A 17,691-nucleotide genomic window follows, 5' to 3' on the forward strand; every position below is an offset into this window, starting at 1 on the left:
CATCACAACTTCTGAACGGATTGGACGATTTTAATGTTTAAAAAAGCAGACTACGCGTATTTTGGTGGAGAATATGGAGAAATCGCAAAAATATTCGAAAAGTTGATCCTTGACCCCGTAAAATGAGAAAAACGCCATAAAAATGATCCAATTTTCAAACAGCCCTAACTCTTACAATTGTGAATATATTTCGATGAAACTTTTTTCTGAAGTAGAGCTCTTAGGTACCTACAAAAAAGTATTAAACAACTTTTCTGTAGGGCGTCAAACAAAATTAGTAAAAATGGAAAAGGAATTTTTAAGAAAAATCGAAGGAGGTAGGTGCCTAAATTTTTTCACGAAAAAAAAATCGTTCTGGAAAAATTATTTTCGGTTGCAGGGAACAATTACAATCATTTTTGATCATTAAACATAACCCCGAAATCCTACCCACTTTCTAGAAAAAAATTCGAGAGTGTGAAATTTTTTAACAAAATTAAAAAATTTCAAATCGTTCTGGAAAAATTATTTTCGATTGCTGGGGTCAATTACGATCATTTTTGGTGAATAGACCTACCCCCGAAATCCTACTCCCTTTCTAGAAAAAAATTCAGTACGGGCGGAACTTTAAACGTTAATAACTTTTTAACGAAGCCTCCATCAACATATTAATATTCTTGATTTTCGTCTTTATTTTGTCCTCTAGAATCCCTCATTAAAATTTTTCCCAGGGGTGGCCGAACACCCTGTATATACAATATGTATATTATACATATATATATATATATTAATTGTACTCTTCATTGTGTCAGTTATTAGCTGTAATTACTTAATTGTTCTAAAGACATTGATTAAAATTACATACTTAGCGATACCTTATGAATATAGATATCTAAGACGATTTTAATAATATTTTTACACACAATCTGTCGCAAAGCTAATCGAACTTCCTAAGAATAGAAAAAGCTAGTAGTGATATCTGAACAAAATTATTATCGTGTCCGAATAGCTACGTTAAATTAAAAGACATGAGATTTATGAAACATTGTAATTTTTCGTGACTATTGACGAGATGGTGCATATTAGAAGAACTATCATGTTAATAGGATATGTTTAAATTTTACATAAGCACTTGGAGAAACGAAAGCAATCACTGTATGTAATAATAGAACACGATTCCAAATGCACGATACTGAAGCAGTTTGATTGCTATGTTTTTGACAGAAAATTCCATAACTCAAGGGTTCTTTTTGCTAACTTTCTCCTAAACCTGACAATCTTCTGAGGTGACTTATAAATCTGTGATTTAAAAACATAGTCTTTAAAATCACCCAAATTTATCTGCTCCATAGATTTTAGACTCAAGAGAGAAATGACGTAAGTAGTTTTAATTTATAAACCTTCCGTCTCTGTGTCCTTCTTTATCTTCAAGCTGGAATATATGTACTTCCTTCTCCTGTAATTTAGGTCGAAGTCTTTTGCTTCGTTTAAGATACAAATTAAACTCTGTGGCGGTCGGTATCCTTGATAAAACAATGTTAAATCTATCGAGACCGGCTTTACTTGTCTTCTTGAGCAAGGGTAATCGTCTGTCAGAGGATACGAAGCCCATGAAAGTGTCTACTCTCTGGAGGGTAAGAGAAAGAGCCAACGAAAAGGCTCTAGATAGACAGAAACGAGTAGAGAGAGTATTAAGATAATCCTTGAGTGTTGAAACGCCTCATCCTATCTTCGTCAACGTTCCCGCACGTTGTAAGATCTCTTTTCATTTCCCCGGCTTCCTGGCACACAAGGTGTCGAGTCAAATAATAAATTTACGTTTCAGAATATATTTATTATCCTTCGTAATCGAAAAATATGGTCGAATGAAAACATGTGTTCTTTAATTTGAAATTAAAGTCAACGAAACGACTGAAAATACATAAGTAAATTTCATACAATGAACGTACAAAACGTATAATTCGTCTTCTTTTGTCAGTAATTTTGTTACAGAGCAAAATTACCTGGAGAATTTGTAATATTTGTTCTAGAGAATAAAATTATACATTTTTCTTCAATGAAACGTATTTAAAAACTTATGAAAAGCTTATGAATTTGGTTTCGTATCATTCCTTTGGCGAATGGAATAAAACTCCCAATGTAATATTTCAAGATTAAATGACGGATTTATAATTTCGTGAAACTTTTTTCTGTTGCTCGAATTAAGAAAATTCATCGGCGGGTTAATGTTATTTTGTAGGAGATCTTAAACTTCTTGTAAACTGTTGTGGACAATTTAAACCACCGTATATATTTGTTAACTTATACAATGACAAATAAATAATGCAACATATCTCGTTCTGATGCACGACGAATTATTTTGAGACAAAACAACATCGAGTTAATAAAAATCGATGCACAAAAACTGCACACGTGAACAAATATCAAAAACAAAAATAAAATAAAAACGAGAAGAAGAGAAATAGTATTTTTCCCATCTGCTGCAATAACTTTTGCCGTTGACGAGAAATTGATTATACACAAAACGATAAAACGTACATATCGGATAATTGTGAATAACGTTGTTTCGTTGTCGATTTCATTGATAACGAATTCAATAACAATAATATTACGGAGAAATTTATTCAACTTGTTGATCGTAAAACGAAGGATAAGTGGTTAAGACATTTTGATATTTTCTATACTCGATGTTTACTACAGGTCCGTTTCTAATAATACATTATTGTTTAATTTGTAAGGGGGAAAAGTGAATTGAACCATCTATCCAAATAATGTGTCAGTCATATTAAAGTATAAAAGTCTTACTTTCTTGGCAAAGGTACTATAATTTTTGATTACATGAGGATAATCTTGAAGATGACTTCGTTTCCTATTTTTAAATTAATCGCTGTAGTATTCGTACATTACCCACAATACAAGAAATTTGACTAAATTAACGATGTAAAATATGGAAAAAAGTACATAGTATAATAAACATAAGATTATTTTACAATCATGCTATTTCTTTTAATACGTGAGGTATATCTAATTACGTTAATGAAATATTTGGGAATTAGCAGTCAATTTTTAATTACAAATATCATACAGTGCACCGTGCATAAAATTAATAATTATTTAAATTATTTCAAAATAATCATCATAATAAAAATATAAAGATATAAAAAAGTAATTATTAACCAAGTATATATTTTCGATGATCTACCCTACAACTTCCCTTTATCATGAGAATTACTCTGTAAATTAGTTAATTTATAAAAATATTAATAATTTGTCTTCACAAAAGCATCTCTCAATGATGTCAGAAAAAATTTATAAAGAAAGGATGATATGAATCTTGATAGAGCATCGTAATATTTTAAATTTACAAAAGTGTTTGATTATAAGTTTTATCTCGAATTTCCTATCGAAATTCAATTATTCTAGCTCAATGATTGACCAAAAAGTTATACTACTAATTTTATGAAAGCTAATTCAAGATTTTGATTCTTTAACCCTTTGCAAACCAAAACATTGTTTATATTTTGCTCCAACAGATCCATGTGCAATTTAACTATTTCTACTCATCTTAAAATATTCTATAATGTGCAACTCAAACTTTCTTTCTTATGTTTAACATCTGGTTTGGATATTATACATAAAAATAGGTTAAAAAGGATGAATAACATTTTTTCGTTCGAGTCTTCGTTTTCGAGATAAGTAAATTTGAAAATCTGAACTGAACGCTGTTTGGCTGCTGCGTCTGACCATTAATCTATTCTTCTACTTGCGCTGAAATCCTAGTCGTACTCTATTGCACGCATTTTCAACTTCGAAGTCAAATATCTCGAAAACAGGGTCTCAAAGCAAAAAATGATATCAAACTTTTTCGTTCATTTTTACATGTAGAATCATCCTCTACCCGATTGCACCATATATTTTTCTTATTTTTCCTTGGACCTAACGGTTGAAGCATACTGGACTTAGGTGGAAGCAAAAATTTGATTGTAAGTGTACTCTTGAGTCTTTTTCATTCTGATCTTAGTCTAGTTTTCATCAAACTCATCTAAGGACGAGATCCGATCTTAAATGTAATAATCGAATTCTTCGATGTGTCTTCGTTAACCCTTTGTGGTTCGAAAAATTTTTGATATTTCACTCTAACAGGTCTAAGCGCAATTTAACTACTTACTTATACCCTAAGGATTAATCTATTTCCTTATTGTACTAATGAAATTTGTGGGGCATGTGTGCTACTGAACACTGTTTGACTGGCGCGTCTGACCATTAATCTATTTTTCTACTTGCGCTGAAGTCCGAGTCTTCAAAGTCGATTTTCTCGAAAGCAAGGCCTCAAAGGAAAAAATGTTATTATATTTTTTTATTTATTCTTAAATGTAGAATAATTCTCTACTCGATTGTGCCACTCGTCCTGTACCACCCGATATAAAACACGTCTATCTTTTTTTACCTTGAACCTAACGGTTGAAGCATACTAGACCTGACCTTATCTTAAATTATATTTAAAATACTGATAAAATAAAACACTGATTAAATACTGATGAAATGGATCGAATCATAGTACATGAAGATAGATATAACACTAATTAAAAAATTCTAAAATTCGCTCGTTAAAAATAATATAATAAATTTCTTTGCGAGGTTTATTATCGTTTGAAGTTAACAAAGATACTAATTTATTAGTTTAATCACTTTCTCAACGTCACGCTATCCACCGTGCCTAACTTCTCTATTGCAGTCCAATTATTCTACGTCGGTGCTCGATCACAAAATTAATAATCAAAGCAATTTAATAATCGCCGCTGCAGATCCCAGCGACGAACTCCGTTCCCATGGGATGCGATCGATCGGTATCTGGCCAACCATCGTTCGAGCAGCGTGTAATATGCACGTGCATGCTTGAAACACATACACGGATCACTGCAGACACGCGCGCGTGTCCGCGTACGTACGTGTTCCATGAAATTTCTCGACGACGGTGACGCCCTTTCTAATAACAGAATGCAAAAACAAGTTTCATATGGCAGACCACGTAACTGGCCACCTTTCGCACGCCCAACCGAGGACAGGGTCGATTTAATGTTCCGGCTATACAATACGCAATCACGACGATGGAATCGCGACCGTGTGTGTGTGTGCGTGAGAGTAGTTGTATCTCTCTTTCTTTTCGAATCCCGTCAAACCACAATCACGACTAATACATTCATTGTACAGGTTTAACTGTTATAATTAGAGGAAATGCAGCATATTTGAAATACCAGTTTGTTTGAAGTGAATAAGAAATGAACTAAAAAAATGGGAGCGAATGAAATTGTGTATACAGGATGTTCGACCAACACTGGGAAAAATTTTAATGAGAGATTCTAGAGGTCAAAATAAGACGAAAATCAAGAATATCAATTTCTTGACTGAGGCTTTATTAGAAAGTTATTGAAAAATTAAATTCAAAAATTTAAAATCGTCCTGGAAAAATTGTTTTTGGTTTTGGGAGTCAATTACGGTCATTTTTGGTGAATAGACATAACCTCGAAATCCTAACCAGTTTCGAGAAAAAAAAATTCAATAAATGAATAAATTTGTCGACAAAATTAAAATTTTACAAATCATACTGAAAAAATTATTCTTAGTTGTGGGGGTCGATTACAATCATTTTGGGTGAATAGACATACCCTAAAAATCCTAACCATTTGTAAGAAAAAAATTCATTACTGAAAATATAATGTGAGGCCTGAAATGGTTCCTTGAAATTTCATTCATATCATTAAAATATCATAACGGATTGAAGGATTTTATTGTTTCAAACGGCAAGCTACGCATATTTTGGTCAAGAATATGTAGAAATTCTAACAATATTGTAAAACTTGTTCCATAACCCCGTAAAATTAGAATAACCTCATAAAAATGGTTCAATATTCAAACAGCCATAACTCCTACAATAGTAAATATATTTCAATGAAACTTTTTCTGAAATAGAACTCATGGGTACCTACAAAAATGTATTAGACAACTTTTCTGTAGGGCGTCAAATAAAATTACTAAAAATCAAAAACGAATTATTAAAAAAAATCGCAAGGGTAGGTGCATAAATTCTTCGACGAAAAAAAAAAATTTCAAATCGTTCCAAAAAAATTATTTTCAGTTTGGGGATTCAAGTGTAATTATTTTTGGTCAATACACATACCCCCGAAATCTTACGCAGTTTCGAGAAAAAAATTCAGTACGGGCGGAACTTTAAACGTTAATAACTTTTTAACGACGCCTCAGTCATGAAATTGGTATTCTTGATTTTCGTCTTATTTTGGCATCTGGAATCTCCCATTAAAATTTTTCCCAGTGGTGACCGAACACCCTGTATAATATCTTAGGAAAAGCTAATAAACTTTTATATTTATAACTCTCAGTAACAATGGGAAACAAAAAGTATCTAGAAGTTTTTTAAGGTAATAAATTAAATTCGAAATTTATTCTAAAGTGCGAAATTTTAATGAGTCCAGAAATCACCTAGGTATTCACTGTCCAAGAGTTAACTTGATTATTATTCTTCTATGACACTTTCAGCAAAGAATTTTTTGTCCTGTTTTTCTACTATTTGCTAGATCTGTTCAGGGACATTTTTACGAAAGAAGTATAAATTTCTTAAATGTGAAATTTTACATACATATTTATTTATGTTTTATGAATGTTTACAATTTTTTTCATGTCAAAATAGTCAAAATTGATCGAATTATATGAAATTGAACAAGGTTCGTTTAAAAAAAAGTGTCCTATTAACTGACACGACTGCGATTGTTCTGCTTATATGAAATAACAAAATTAAGATGTTTAATTAGTATGATTGTGATTATAGTATGAACTAAAATGATAAAAAACGAATATTCCTTATTGTTCTTTTAGCTCACTACACGTGAAGAAAATCAAGAAAAAAGATTCAAAATTCAAAGTGACGCCATTTTGTAAACGTTTATTATTTTTTTCCATTTTTGTTCACTGACATATAATTCAGTCAGTTTTGGTTATTTTCACTTGACAAAAGTTATGAACATCCGTAAAACATAAATATATATGTATGAAAAATATCGAAATTAAAAAACTTATGCTTTTTTCGTGAAAAAATTCCTAAAAAACGATAATGTGATAGCAATGCATACATATTTTCATATGGGGTTTTATCAGTGATAGCATCTATAATCATTTGTTTTATAGTGGCACTATGCTAATTAAACTCATTAAATTACTCACATAGAAGTCAAATTAAATACATAAATGGTCTGTCAATAGCACGTGTTTTTAAAAATGATTTTGTGTCGATTTTTGCAGTAAATTTCATCTTGAATTTAACAATAAATTCATATACTGGGTAAATGTTAGATGCTATTACGAACTTCGTTTCATTACTAATATTTTAAGCCGCAAGAATTCCATACATGTCGTACACCGAATTTTTGAATAAAACACAGTAGAAGAATTAAAACCTTTTCTTTACACAGAGTGTTCCGTTATTCATAGTAGAACCAACGAGGGATTCTTCATGGTAAAATAAGCTCACTACATAAAATAAAATTCTTTCTTGCTTCTTTCCTCGTTTCCGAGACAATAGTATTCGAAAAATTTGTCGTATACGCGTATGATTGAATGTAATTTAGTTGTCGCGTCTGATCATTATTCGCTGTTTCTACTTGCATTATTCTCAAACTCGATTGTTTTGAAAGCAAAGCTTCGTACGTAAAAACTTTATTCTTTCTTTTTCAATTGTTTTTTCGCGAGGAATTATCCCCTTTCTGTTTGTACTACGATTAACGAAACACCCAGTTCTTTTCTATGGTTTACAAAGAGAAATATAGATACTCTGAACATATTCTCAATTTAATTTTATTTAGTAAATACTAATAAAGAATGTTTTAGAACTTCATATATTGCACTTTTCCATTCTTTTAAATCTAATTTTCATGTACAAAACCTCTAACATTTTAAGGTATTTACAAGTTTTTCAGATTTTCGTGGCCGCCAGTTTTATTATTTTTTACTAAGTTTGTTCATACTTAAAATATATTGTATTAAACGATACGAGCGATTACTTATACTTTCTCTTATTAAAAATATCATTTTTGTTAGAATATTCAGTTTTTAATTTCGCGCCTTTTGTTTCGTTATTAAGTGATGCCGCTATATGGCGTTGTAATAAGTTAAGTTTTCTTTTCCTTTCGCTTTTTTCTGTGTGTGTGGTTCTTTTCTTCTTTTCTTCTGCGGAGTTAGAAGTTTTGATATCTGTACGAAATAAAATTGAATTATCAAACGATTTTTACATGTCAAAACGATCATGGCGTGAACGTAAAAATTCATCTACTTTCATTCTACAAAAAAATTATAGTTTTTGCAAGGAGTCGTTTCAACATATTTTTTTTCTTAAAATACAACGCATGACCTTTTCACTTTCGTGTAATAAAACCCTATCTCTTATCAATAAAAATATATGATTTTTTGAAGAAGATGAAATTTCTGCAAAAATGTTTCATTTTATCTTTTACTTCTTCATAAATATCTTCACTGCACAAACACATCCAACAATTTAATCTGCACAGTGTTATTCTTAAATCTTTGACGTCTCGAATAAAAAAAACACTTGAATCCATGCAGTACAGTCCAAGATATAAGCGATTGAAGATGCGGTGGGTCTCACAGACCCAGTTGTGTCTATTTGAGCGTGTGCGCTTGAGGGTTAACTATAAAAAATGTCGCGTAAAAAGAGAATCACGTGTGCAACGAAATCATTATCTTTGACTGGTGGAATGAAATCACTTCAACAAGGCGAGATCGATATCGGCGCAACGTTCGCGAATCAGCCGAGGCGACAAATACCTGTAAACGAAACAAGAATTTCAATTTGCGTCCTGTACGTGGCAGGCATGCCGAGTGACGAAAAATTCCGAGTTTTCTACCCGGCCAACAAACCCTCCGACTCGCTCGGCCTGCAGGGAATACCTGACGACTTCCGGCGTTCTCGCGTCTCATGAGCAAAAATACGCCGGCAATTCTCCGCGTTCTATTTTCAACGTAACGCCTCCCAGCTGTTTTCATAACTTCCACGACGATCGAGTGTTTCGAGCTCGATCGCCATTGAAACCAGCCAGCACGCTCAACATATTTTTAATCGCGTTTCGTCTTATATTCCGCCATCTTTTAAACGAACAGGACTCTTGTTATTTCTGTTAGGACTGTGTTTAGTTCGTTCTAAACAACTCATTATTATTTCAACACATTTATTTCTATTTTAACAATGAACGTACAGAGGTGTTTCTGCACGTGTTTCCGCACAACGCCATTACACACTCTACTCCGGTGTTTCCTCTCGTAACCCCGTTCCAGCGCTACCAACTCCAGTTACTAAAAATAACTACACAATTTCGAGTAAGGTGTCGACCATTTTTGCAATTGCACTTTACTTCTGCACCGATACGATTCCAAACAGAATTTCTGTATTCGATAAGAAACCATATTAATATGTTTTTAATCTTCGATGAAAAAAGAGTTGTAGACTCGCTTTGTTTTTGATTGTAACAATGTATTCTCTTAGATCTTTGTTTTCAAGCGTGTATTATTAACGTAATCCTCCTAGCTACAAAACACAATGTTTAAAAAAAGTAATACTTTATGAAATATTTCAAGTTTTTACTATCAATTAACGAAGATGTTCGAATATTACTATCGTATAATAAGTACGTAATAAGTAAGTCATGAAATTTTTAAGCAGAAGTGTACATTAATAAATCTAAAAGGGTTAGTAGAAAAAGTAAAATTATTAGTAAAAGTAAAGAAGCATCCAATTACTTTAACTAAAAAATTCGCTGGTTTGCCAACGACTTTGTAAAGGACGTTCATCCCGAATTATGTGGCAGAATTTTACGATGGATTTTGAGGAAGAAATCATTCGTGAACGCGAATAATCAATCTTATCGTTTGAAATGTTGAAAAGAAAAGATTTTCGCCGCGCATTAATATCAAGGCTTTTGAATGGTTTCGAAACATCAACGCATTATAAATTGAAGTAACATGCTCGGATGCTTTCGCAACCGCTACTCCAGGCTTCCACTAATGAGGAGGACAGAAATCTGCCACAACAGACAAAACCTATTGTTGGGATAACAACGAACCGTAATGCACAGAGACGATGCATGTTTTGATAAACACGCTCGTTTCGTTCGAACTAAATTACGCAGTTTTTAAAAGACTCGTGAAAGTTGCAAGTTTAACGAGCAGAAAATAAAATTAACAACTTCATTCATTCAGTTTTATTGAGATAGACTCCTGCGGAGACCTCTGTACTCCGTCCCGCTTTCCAAACAATTTTTAATCAACCGTTAGACCCGTGCACCACCATCGATGCAATAGTTTTAGAATATCGTCGGCATTGGCTGGAACGTGATCGATGAGCACGGAGAAATAGCTAACACCGTAATTAAAAAAGTTTCCAGGATCACTGTTAGTCGGAGGATTCGAATACACAGTCGTGTATCGGTATTCGATGGAAGTATCCAGGGATTATAACCGTTGTCAAACCGAAACGAACACCAAGGTTACCAACGTGAGATTAATATAATAACAAAGAACTCGATCAGGATAATTTATGAATAATTCAGACCGTAGATGAGTATACAGAGTGTTTGGCCACCTCTGGGAAAAATTCTAATGCGGAATTCTTGAGGCCAAAATAAGACGAAAATCAAGAATATCAATTTGTTGATTGAGGCTTCGTTAAAAAATTATTAACGTTTAAAGTTCCGCCCATATTGAATTTTTTTCTCGAAAGAGGGTAGGACTTCGAGGGTATGTCTAATGACCAAAAATGATTGTAACTCATTCCCGCAAACGAAAATAATTTTTCAAGAACAATTTGAAATTTGTTAATTTTATCGAAAAATTTTACACCTTCTCGAATTTTTTTCTCGAAAGTGAGTAGAATTTCGAGGGTATATCTAATGACCAAAAATGATTGTAATTGATTCTCGCAACCGAAAATAATTTTTCCAGAACGATTTGAAATTTTTTTTTCGCCGAAAAATTTAGGCACCTACCCCTTTGCGATTTTTCTTAAAAATTTGTTTTTCATTTTTAATCAATTTGTTTGACGCTCTATAAAAGAGCTGTCTAATACTTTTTTGTATGTACCCATGGGCTCTGCTTCAGAAAAAAATTTCAGTGAGATACCGTTACTATTGTAAAAGTTATGGCCGTTTAAAAATTGTACCAGTTTTAGGGGATTTTTCTCACTTTACGGTGTCAAGGAACAACTTTTTCAATATTATTACAATTTCTACATATTCTCCGCTTAAACATGCGTTGTTTGCAAATTGTAAAATTAAAATCCTCCAATCCGTTCAGGAATTATGACATTTTAAAGATTAGCATGAAATTTCAGGGAAACATTTGCTGACCTCACATTAGTTTTTCGGTAAAGAATTTTTTCTCGAAAGTGCGTAGGATTTCAGGATATTTCTGTTCACCAAAAATGCTTGTAATTGACCCCTGTAACTAAATATAATTTTTTTAGTATGATTTGAAGTTTTTTAATTTCGTCTAAAAATTTCAGTACCTACTCGAGTTTTTTTCTCGAAAGTGAGTAGGATTTCAGGATATTTCTATTCACCAAAAATGCTTGTAATTGATCCCTGTAATAAAATATAATTTTTTTAGTAGGATTTGAAGTTTTTTAATTTCGTCTAAAGTTTTACACCTACTCGAATTTTTTTCTCGAAAGTGAGTAGAATTTCGAGGGTATATCTAATGACCAAAAATGATTGTAATTGATTCTCGCAACCGAAAATAATTTTTCCAGAACGATTTGAAATTTTTTTTTCGCCGAAAAATTTAGGCACCTACGCCCTGTCGATTTTTCTTAAAAATTTGTTTTTCATTTTTAATCAATTTGTTTGACGCTCTACAAAAAAGTTGTCTAATACCTTTTTGTAGGTATCCATGGGCTCTGCTTCAGAAAAAAATTTCAATGAGATACCTTTACTATTGTAGAAGTTATGGCCGTTTGTAAATTGGACCAGTTTTAGGAGATTTTTCTCACTTTACGATGTCAAGGAATAACTTTTTCAATATTATTAGAATTTCTACATATTCTCCACTAAAATATGCGTTGTTGGCAAATTGTAAAATTAAAATCCTCCAATCCGTTCAGGAGTTATGACATTTTAAAGATTAGCATGAAATTTCAGAGAAACATTTGCTGGCCTCACATTAGTTTTTCGGTAAAGAATTTTTTCTCGAAAGTGCGTAGGATTTCAGGATATTTCTGTTCACCAAAAATGCTTGTAATTGACCCCTGTAACTAAATATAATTTTTTTAGTATGATTTGAAGTTTTTTAATTTCGTCTAAAAATTTCAATACCTACTCGAGTTTTTTTCTCGAAAGTGAGTAGGATTTCAGAGGTATATGTATTCACCAAAAATAACTGTAATTGAGCCCCGCAACCAAAATAATTTTTTCAGAATGATTTGAGATTTTTTAATTTAATTTTTTAATAATTCTTTAATGAAGCCTCAGTCAAGAAATTGATATTCTTGATTTTCGTCTTATTTTGATCTCTAGAATATCCCATTAAAATTGTTCCCAGAGGTGACCAAACACCCTGTATAGGGTGGATACAAACGAAAATTTCATCCTCCACGGATTTCAATATCGCAGTGCCGAGTCACCAGGTATATTTTGAAAAGATAGTACGTCGAAATTGTCCACAAATCACCATCGCAAATACGACGTATAGTGGTCTGGACTTCGTCGAAAGTCAGGCCATAAACCACCACTCTCTGTCGGCAGTCGTCTCCACTTCCTAGAATTCTCCATTCCTAAGTTCACGGCGACTGAATGCTCACCCCGAAAACGTTTCCCTAACCCTCGACGGCATTCCCTTGCTCCGCACAGATTCTTCGTTAGAGAAGTCACGGGAAAGAATCGCAGCTATGCATCGCGTCTTCCGGAGAGTCTTACTGAGACTAGCATTCTTCTTGCAGACATAGTATTGAGATTCAAAGATTAAACTTTCAACGTAAAGATTCTTCTCGTAATATGATTCGATTCATCTGACAATTATTTCATCAGTATTTTAAATATAATTTAAGATAAGATCAAGGAAAAAGATGAGACACGTATTATATAGAGTGGGACAAGTGGTATAATCGAGTAGAGAATGAATTCTACGTGTAAAAATAAACAAATAATTATAATAACATGTTTTCTTCCGAGGCCCTGTTTTCGAGAAAATCGACTTTGAAGTTGAGTATGCGTACAACGGAGTCAGACGTGCCAGCCAAACAGCATTCAGTCGCACGCGTGCCCCACAAATTTTCAAATTCGCGTATCTCGGAAACTAAGGCTCGAACGAAAAAATATTATTCGTTCTTTTTAACGTATTTTTATATGTAGAATCCACTCCGCATGTTAAACATAAGAAAGACAGCTTGAGTTGCACGTTGTAGAATATTTTAAAAGATTTTTCATTTATATTAAACATCTATTGCTATGAATTTTCACTGACGCAATAACGAAATACAGATAAGCTTCATGAATAGAAAAAGGTTAAAAGTAAAACTCTCGAACCAGATCTTGTCACATCTTTGTACATCTTAACCTTAGCAGTTATTATTCGTATTGATTGTGGTTTTGCGCTGTAGAGCTTGTACTTACTGTCTGCTCTATTTAGAGGTCACGAATATGAACTCCTCTTCCTTCTCAAGTACAACACTATTAAGAGAATATTGAACTTGGAATAACTATCCCTTCTCTCGTCGTTATTAGAGTTACAAAGGAACCGCACCGTGGCGCTTAGGAGCAACCAAGTTAAATGCCTATAAAGTTCTTGATGTGAAGATCTCGAACATATTCCTCCTCCTAGCGTACCACTAGGTGGATTTGAATTTGGAATATCCAAGCCTCTCGCTGTTATCTAAGTAAAAAAGGAACTGGTTCGAGAGACCCATTTAAGTCTAGCATACAATGGCTCTAAGGAAGTTCACTCTTCAGTCCTTGTTACTGACAAAATGGATAACTTCTTCAGAGGTACGACCCTTGACCATCATTTACATTTATTGTATCACTACGTAACGATTCGTATCCAAGGCTATGCTTACAAACTTTCGATTCAAAGACTGTAAACTTAATTTTACCCTCTTACTTCGTAACAGGGAGTTATTGAATTTGAAATAATTGGCCTCTTATCGATTATTGGTGTAATAAAAGGATCTCAGGAAAATCCACTTATGGCTGGAGAAATGTTTTTCCTTTGGGCTTTCTTATCGACAGAGTCTACGGACAACTCCCCCAAGAACACAGCTCTTCGGTCACCATCTATATTTGATGTATCTTTACGTCGCAACGCTTAGAGTACCAGAATTTGTACTTATAATATCCTGATTCCAAGATCACGGAGTCGATTCGACCCTTGGGCCCACCAGTTTATTGGACTCGGAATAATTATCCTCTCCACTATCCGAGTCTTAAAAGAAGCGGGTCTTGAGAGGAGCCACTTGACCCTAGCGTGCAATGGCTGTAAGGATGTTTTCCCTTGGGTCCTTCTACCTGACAGAGTTTATGCATCAATTTACCGAAGAACGCGATACTTATCGTCATTTACAATATGAACCACGCTTGGGAGAATGATTCATATTTCAATAATGCTCTGTCGCAGGCTAACTCAACAAGTCCATCGTGATTTACCGGTTATTCGCGACATGTTATTTAGAAGATTCCACTATGCGTAGAGACTCTTGATTACGTTTGTTTATTTTAGACGCATAACGTTAGAGACTTCGCAAATCCAGGTACACAAATTTTAAGTTATATGTCAAAATGGGGGATGAGGAATAAATTGTGTTCCACATTATAAGAAGATCCAAACTGTACCACTTCGACTTTAACGATCTTTGTAAGATGATAGATATTTTCTAACGATATGTGTGAAATAATAGTAATTACTTGTTTTAGAGATATAGTTTATTGATATTACATACCAGTGATGTACTATGAATATAAAACCATTAAATATAAATTGTGTTCCCCGTTAACGTCCCACAAGGAGAGAACCCAAATTGTACCACTTCGACTTTAATGATCTTTCGTAAGATGATACATATTTCTAACTATAATAGGAACTATATTAGGATATAATAGGAACATAGGTGTCTAGTTGTAGAAGCCACGGCGACAAAGTGACTTGTTGCATGGCGTGTAAAACGGAAGTTCAGCGATATTTAATCGAGATTCGGTCACTGAACTTCCAATTTACAAGCCACACAATATGTCACTTTGCCGTCGCAGTGTCTACGGCCAGACAACTATATTCATAGCAAATTACTAGGTATGTAACTGTCATTAATCATACGATCGATGCAATAAAGTAACTTTGTTTAATATTTCACACATTTCCTTAAAAATATGTGTTCTATCTGCCTACGATAGATGATCGAAATCAAAGTCGCACAAGTCGAGGTTCTCCGCTTGTCGATACAATTTTAGCTGGCATTCTGTACGACATGAATATTATAAATTAAAATACGAATAATGAAAATTGAGTAGAAATATTTATCAACTTGTATAGTTTCATGTATGAACAAGAATAAGACGTAGATGAATTAAAAAACTTGCGTGAAAGTCTCTATAAATAATTGTGAGTTTGGATAAATTATATGCTTTATATTTTTCCTTTATAAAAAAGAATATGCAAATCACCATTCTGCGCCAATATCAAGAAACAGTCGTCCAACCGAATGTCACCATGAAACAGTTTTTCCTTCTACATACACTATTAAAAAAAAAGAAAATGGTATGGATTAAAAGGAAGGGTGTTTGGCCACCCCTGGGAAAAATTTTAATAGGAGATTCTAGTGGCCAAAATAAAACGAAAATCAAAAATATTTTAATTTGTTGAGGGAGGCTTCGTTAAAAAGTTATTAACGTTTAAAGTTCCGCCCGTATTGAATTTTTTTCTCGAAAATGCGCAGGATTTCGGAGGTATGTCTATTCACCAAAAATGTTTCTTCTGGAAAAAATTTTTCCAGAACGATTTGAAATTTTTTGTTTTCGCCGAAAAATTTGTCCAACTACTCGATTTTCTTTTTCAAAAGTACGTAGGATTTCAGGTTTATGTCTATTCACCAAAAATAATTGTAATTGACCCCTGCAACTGAAAATAATTTTTCCAGAATGATTTGAAACTTTTCAATTTCGCCAAAAAATTTGGGAACATACCCCCTTGTCGATTTTTCTGATAACTTTTGATGGCAGGAGTCGAAACGCGAGTGGAATATAATAACACAAAGGTTAAAGGCACAGTAATATATATTCAATATAAGTCATTATACATAAAGGAACTCAGTGTGGTGTTCCGCTCTCGCTGTGACAAGAGAACGTACTGAAAGTAAAGGGGCAGACCGGACACGGCTGCCAACTGCTACTCACGCGTCGCACGGCGGTAACAACTTTGTTTTTGATTTTTAATACTTTTTTGTAGACATCCATGAACTGTACTTCCCTCAAAAATTTTAATGAAATACAATTCACTATTGTAGGAGTTATCACTGTTATGAAAATTGTACTATTTTTATGGGGTTTTTCTCATTTTGCGGGGTCAAGGAATAACTTCTCGAATATTTTTGGAATTTTCACATATTCCTCACCAAAATCCGCGTTGTTTGCATTTTGAAACATTAAAGTTTCAAGTAAAGTTCCAATCCATTCAGGAATTATGGCATTTTAAAAATTCGCATGAAATTTCAGGGATGCATTTCTGGCCCTCACATTATATTTTCAGTAAATAATTTTTGTCTTGAAAATGCGTAGGATTTCGAGAGTTCGTGTAATGACCAAAAATAATTATAATCGACCTTTGCATCCAAAAATAATTTTGTTAGGACGATTTGAAAATTTTTTTTTCGCCGAAAAATTTCAGCATCTACCCGAATTTTTTTCTCGAAAATGAGTAGGAATTCGAGGGTATGTGTCTTCATTAAAAATAATTGTAATTAACCTCCGTAACCAAAAATAATTATTTCAGAATAATTTGTATTGTTAATAGGAGGACAATAGGAGATCCGCAGTGGTCCACATTGGAAAGTATACCCACAGATAACAGTAACAGAATAACTTTATTTTAACAAAACAGAATACATTACGTGTCGCTACGAGAGCTCAAGACGATCTAGGGATCGCACGCCGCGAAGCTTCGTTTAAGTAGCGGTTCGCTTGACAATTGCCGATCGCCGAAAAAGCTAGAACGCGATCGGTCCACGTGTGCAGGCCAGGCCGTGTGCAAACCACGGCGTGTGCAAGGCGAACCGTTAACGGCTTTCGTCTCGTAATACAATGTAACGCGGCGGCTTCACATGACAACAATTTGAAAGGGTATAACCGAATAAGGGGGTCAAATGTGCCCCCAAACCAAATTGAACATGCGATAGGTCATTCGATAGCTTATCGAAAAAAAACCCTATGTACCAATTTTTAACTTGAAATTTCGACGGTGTGAGTAATAATGGGATGATAACGAAAATTATGTTTTTGAACAATTTCTCTTATCCTATTGAGTCAAAAAATTTTTTTAAATTCAGAGTGATTTCAGGTATCGGGACACATATTTTGGAAGCTTTTCAGATTTTTTGATTCAAGAACCAGGTAGTAAAAAATAAAAAACCGCAAAAATGCCGAAAAATACCGATTA

At 33.5% G+C, this 17,691-nt stretch overlaps 1 protein-coding gene and 1 pseudogene across 3 annotated transcripts in view; one reads left to right on the forward strand and one right to left on the reverse strand.

Moving 5' to 3' along the window:
• Glurib (Glutamate receptor IB) overlaps positions 1-17,691 on the forward strand; it is a 999,595-nt gene that overhangs the window by 568,591 nt on the left and 413,313 nt on the right. The gene's annotated exons all lie outside the window — the stretch shown is intronic.
• LOC143348146 (uncharacterized) overlaps positions 1-17,691 on the reverse strand; it is a 39,518-nt pseudogene that overhangs the window by 21,006 nt on the left and 821 nt on the right.

Source organism: Colletes latitarsis, chromosome 11 (assembly GCF_051014445.1).
Source record: "Colletes latitarsis isolate SP2378_abdomen chromosome 11, iyColLati1, whole genome shotgun sequence".
NCBI classification, from domain to species: domain Eukaryota; kingdom Metazoa; phylum Arthropoda; class Insecta; order Hymenoptera; family Colletidae; genus Colletes; species Colletes latitarsis.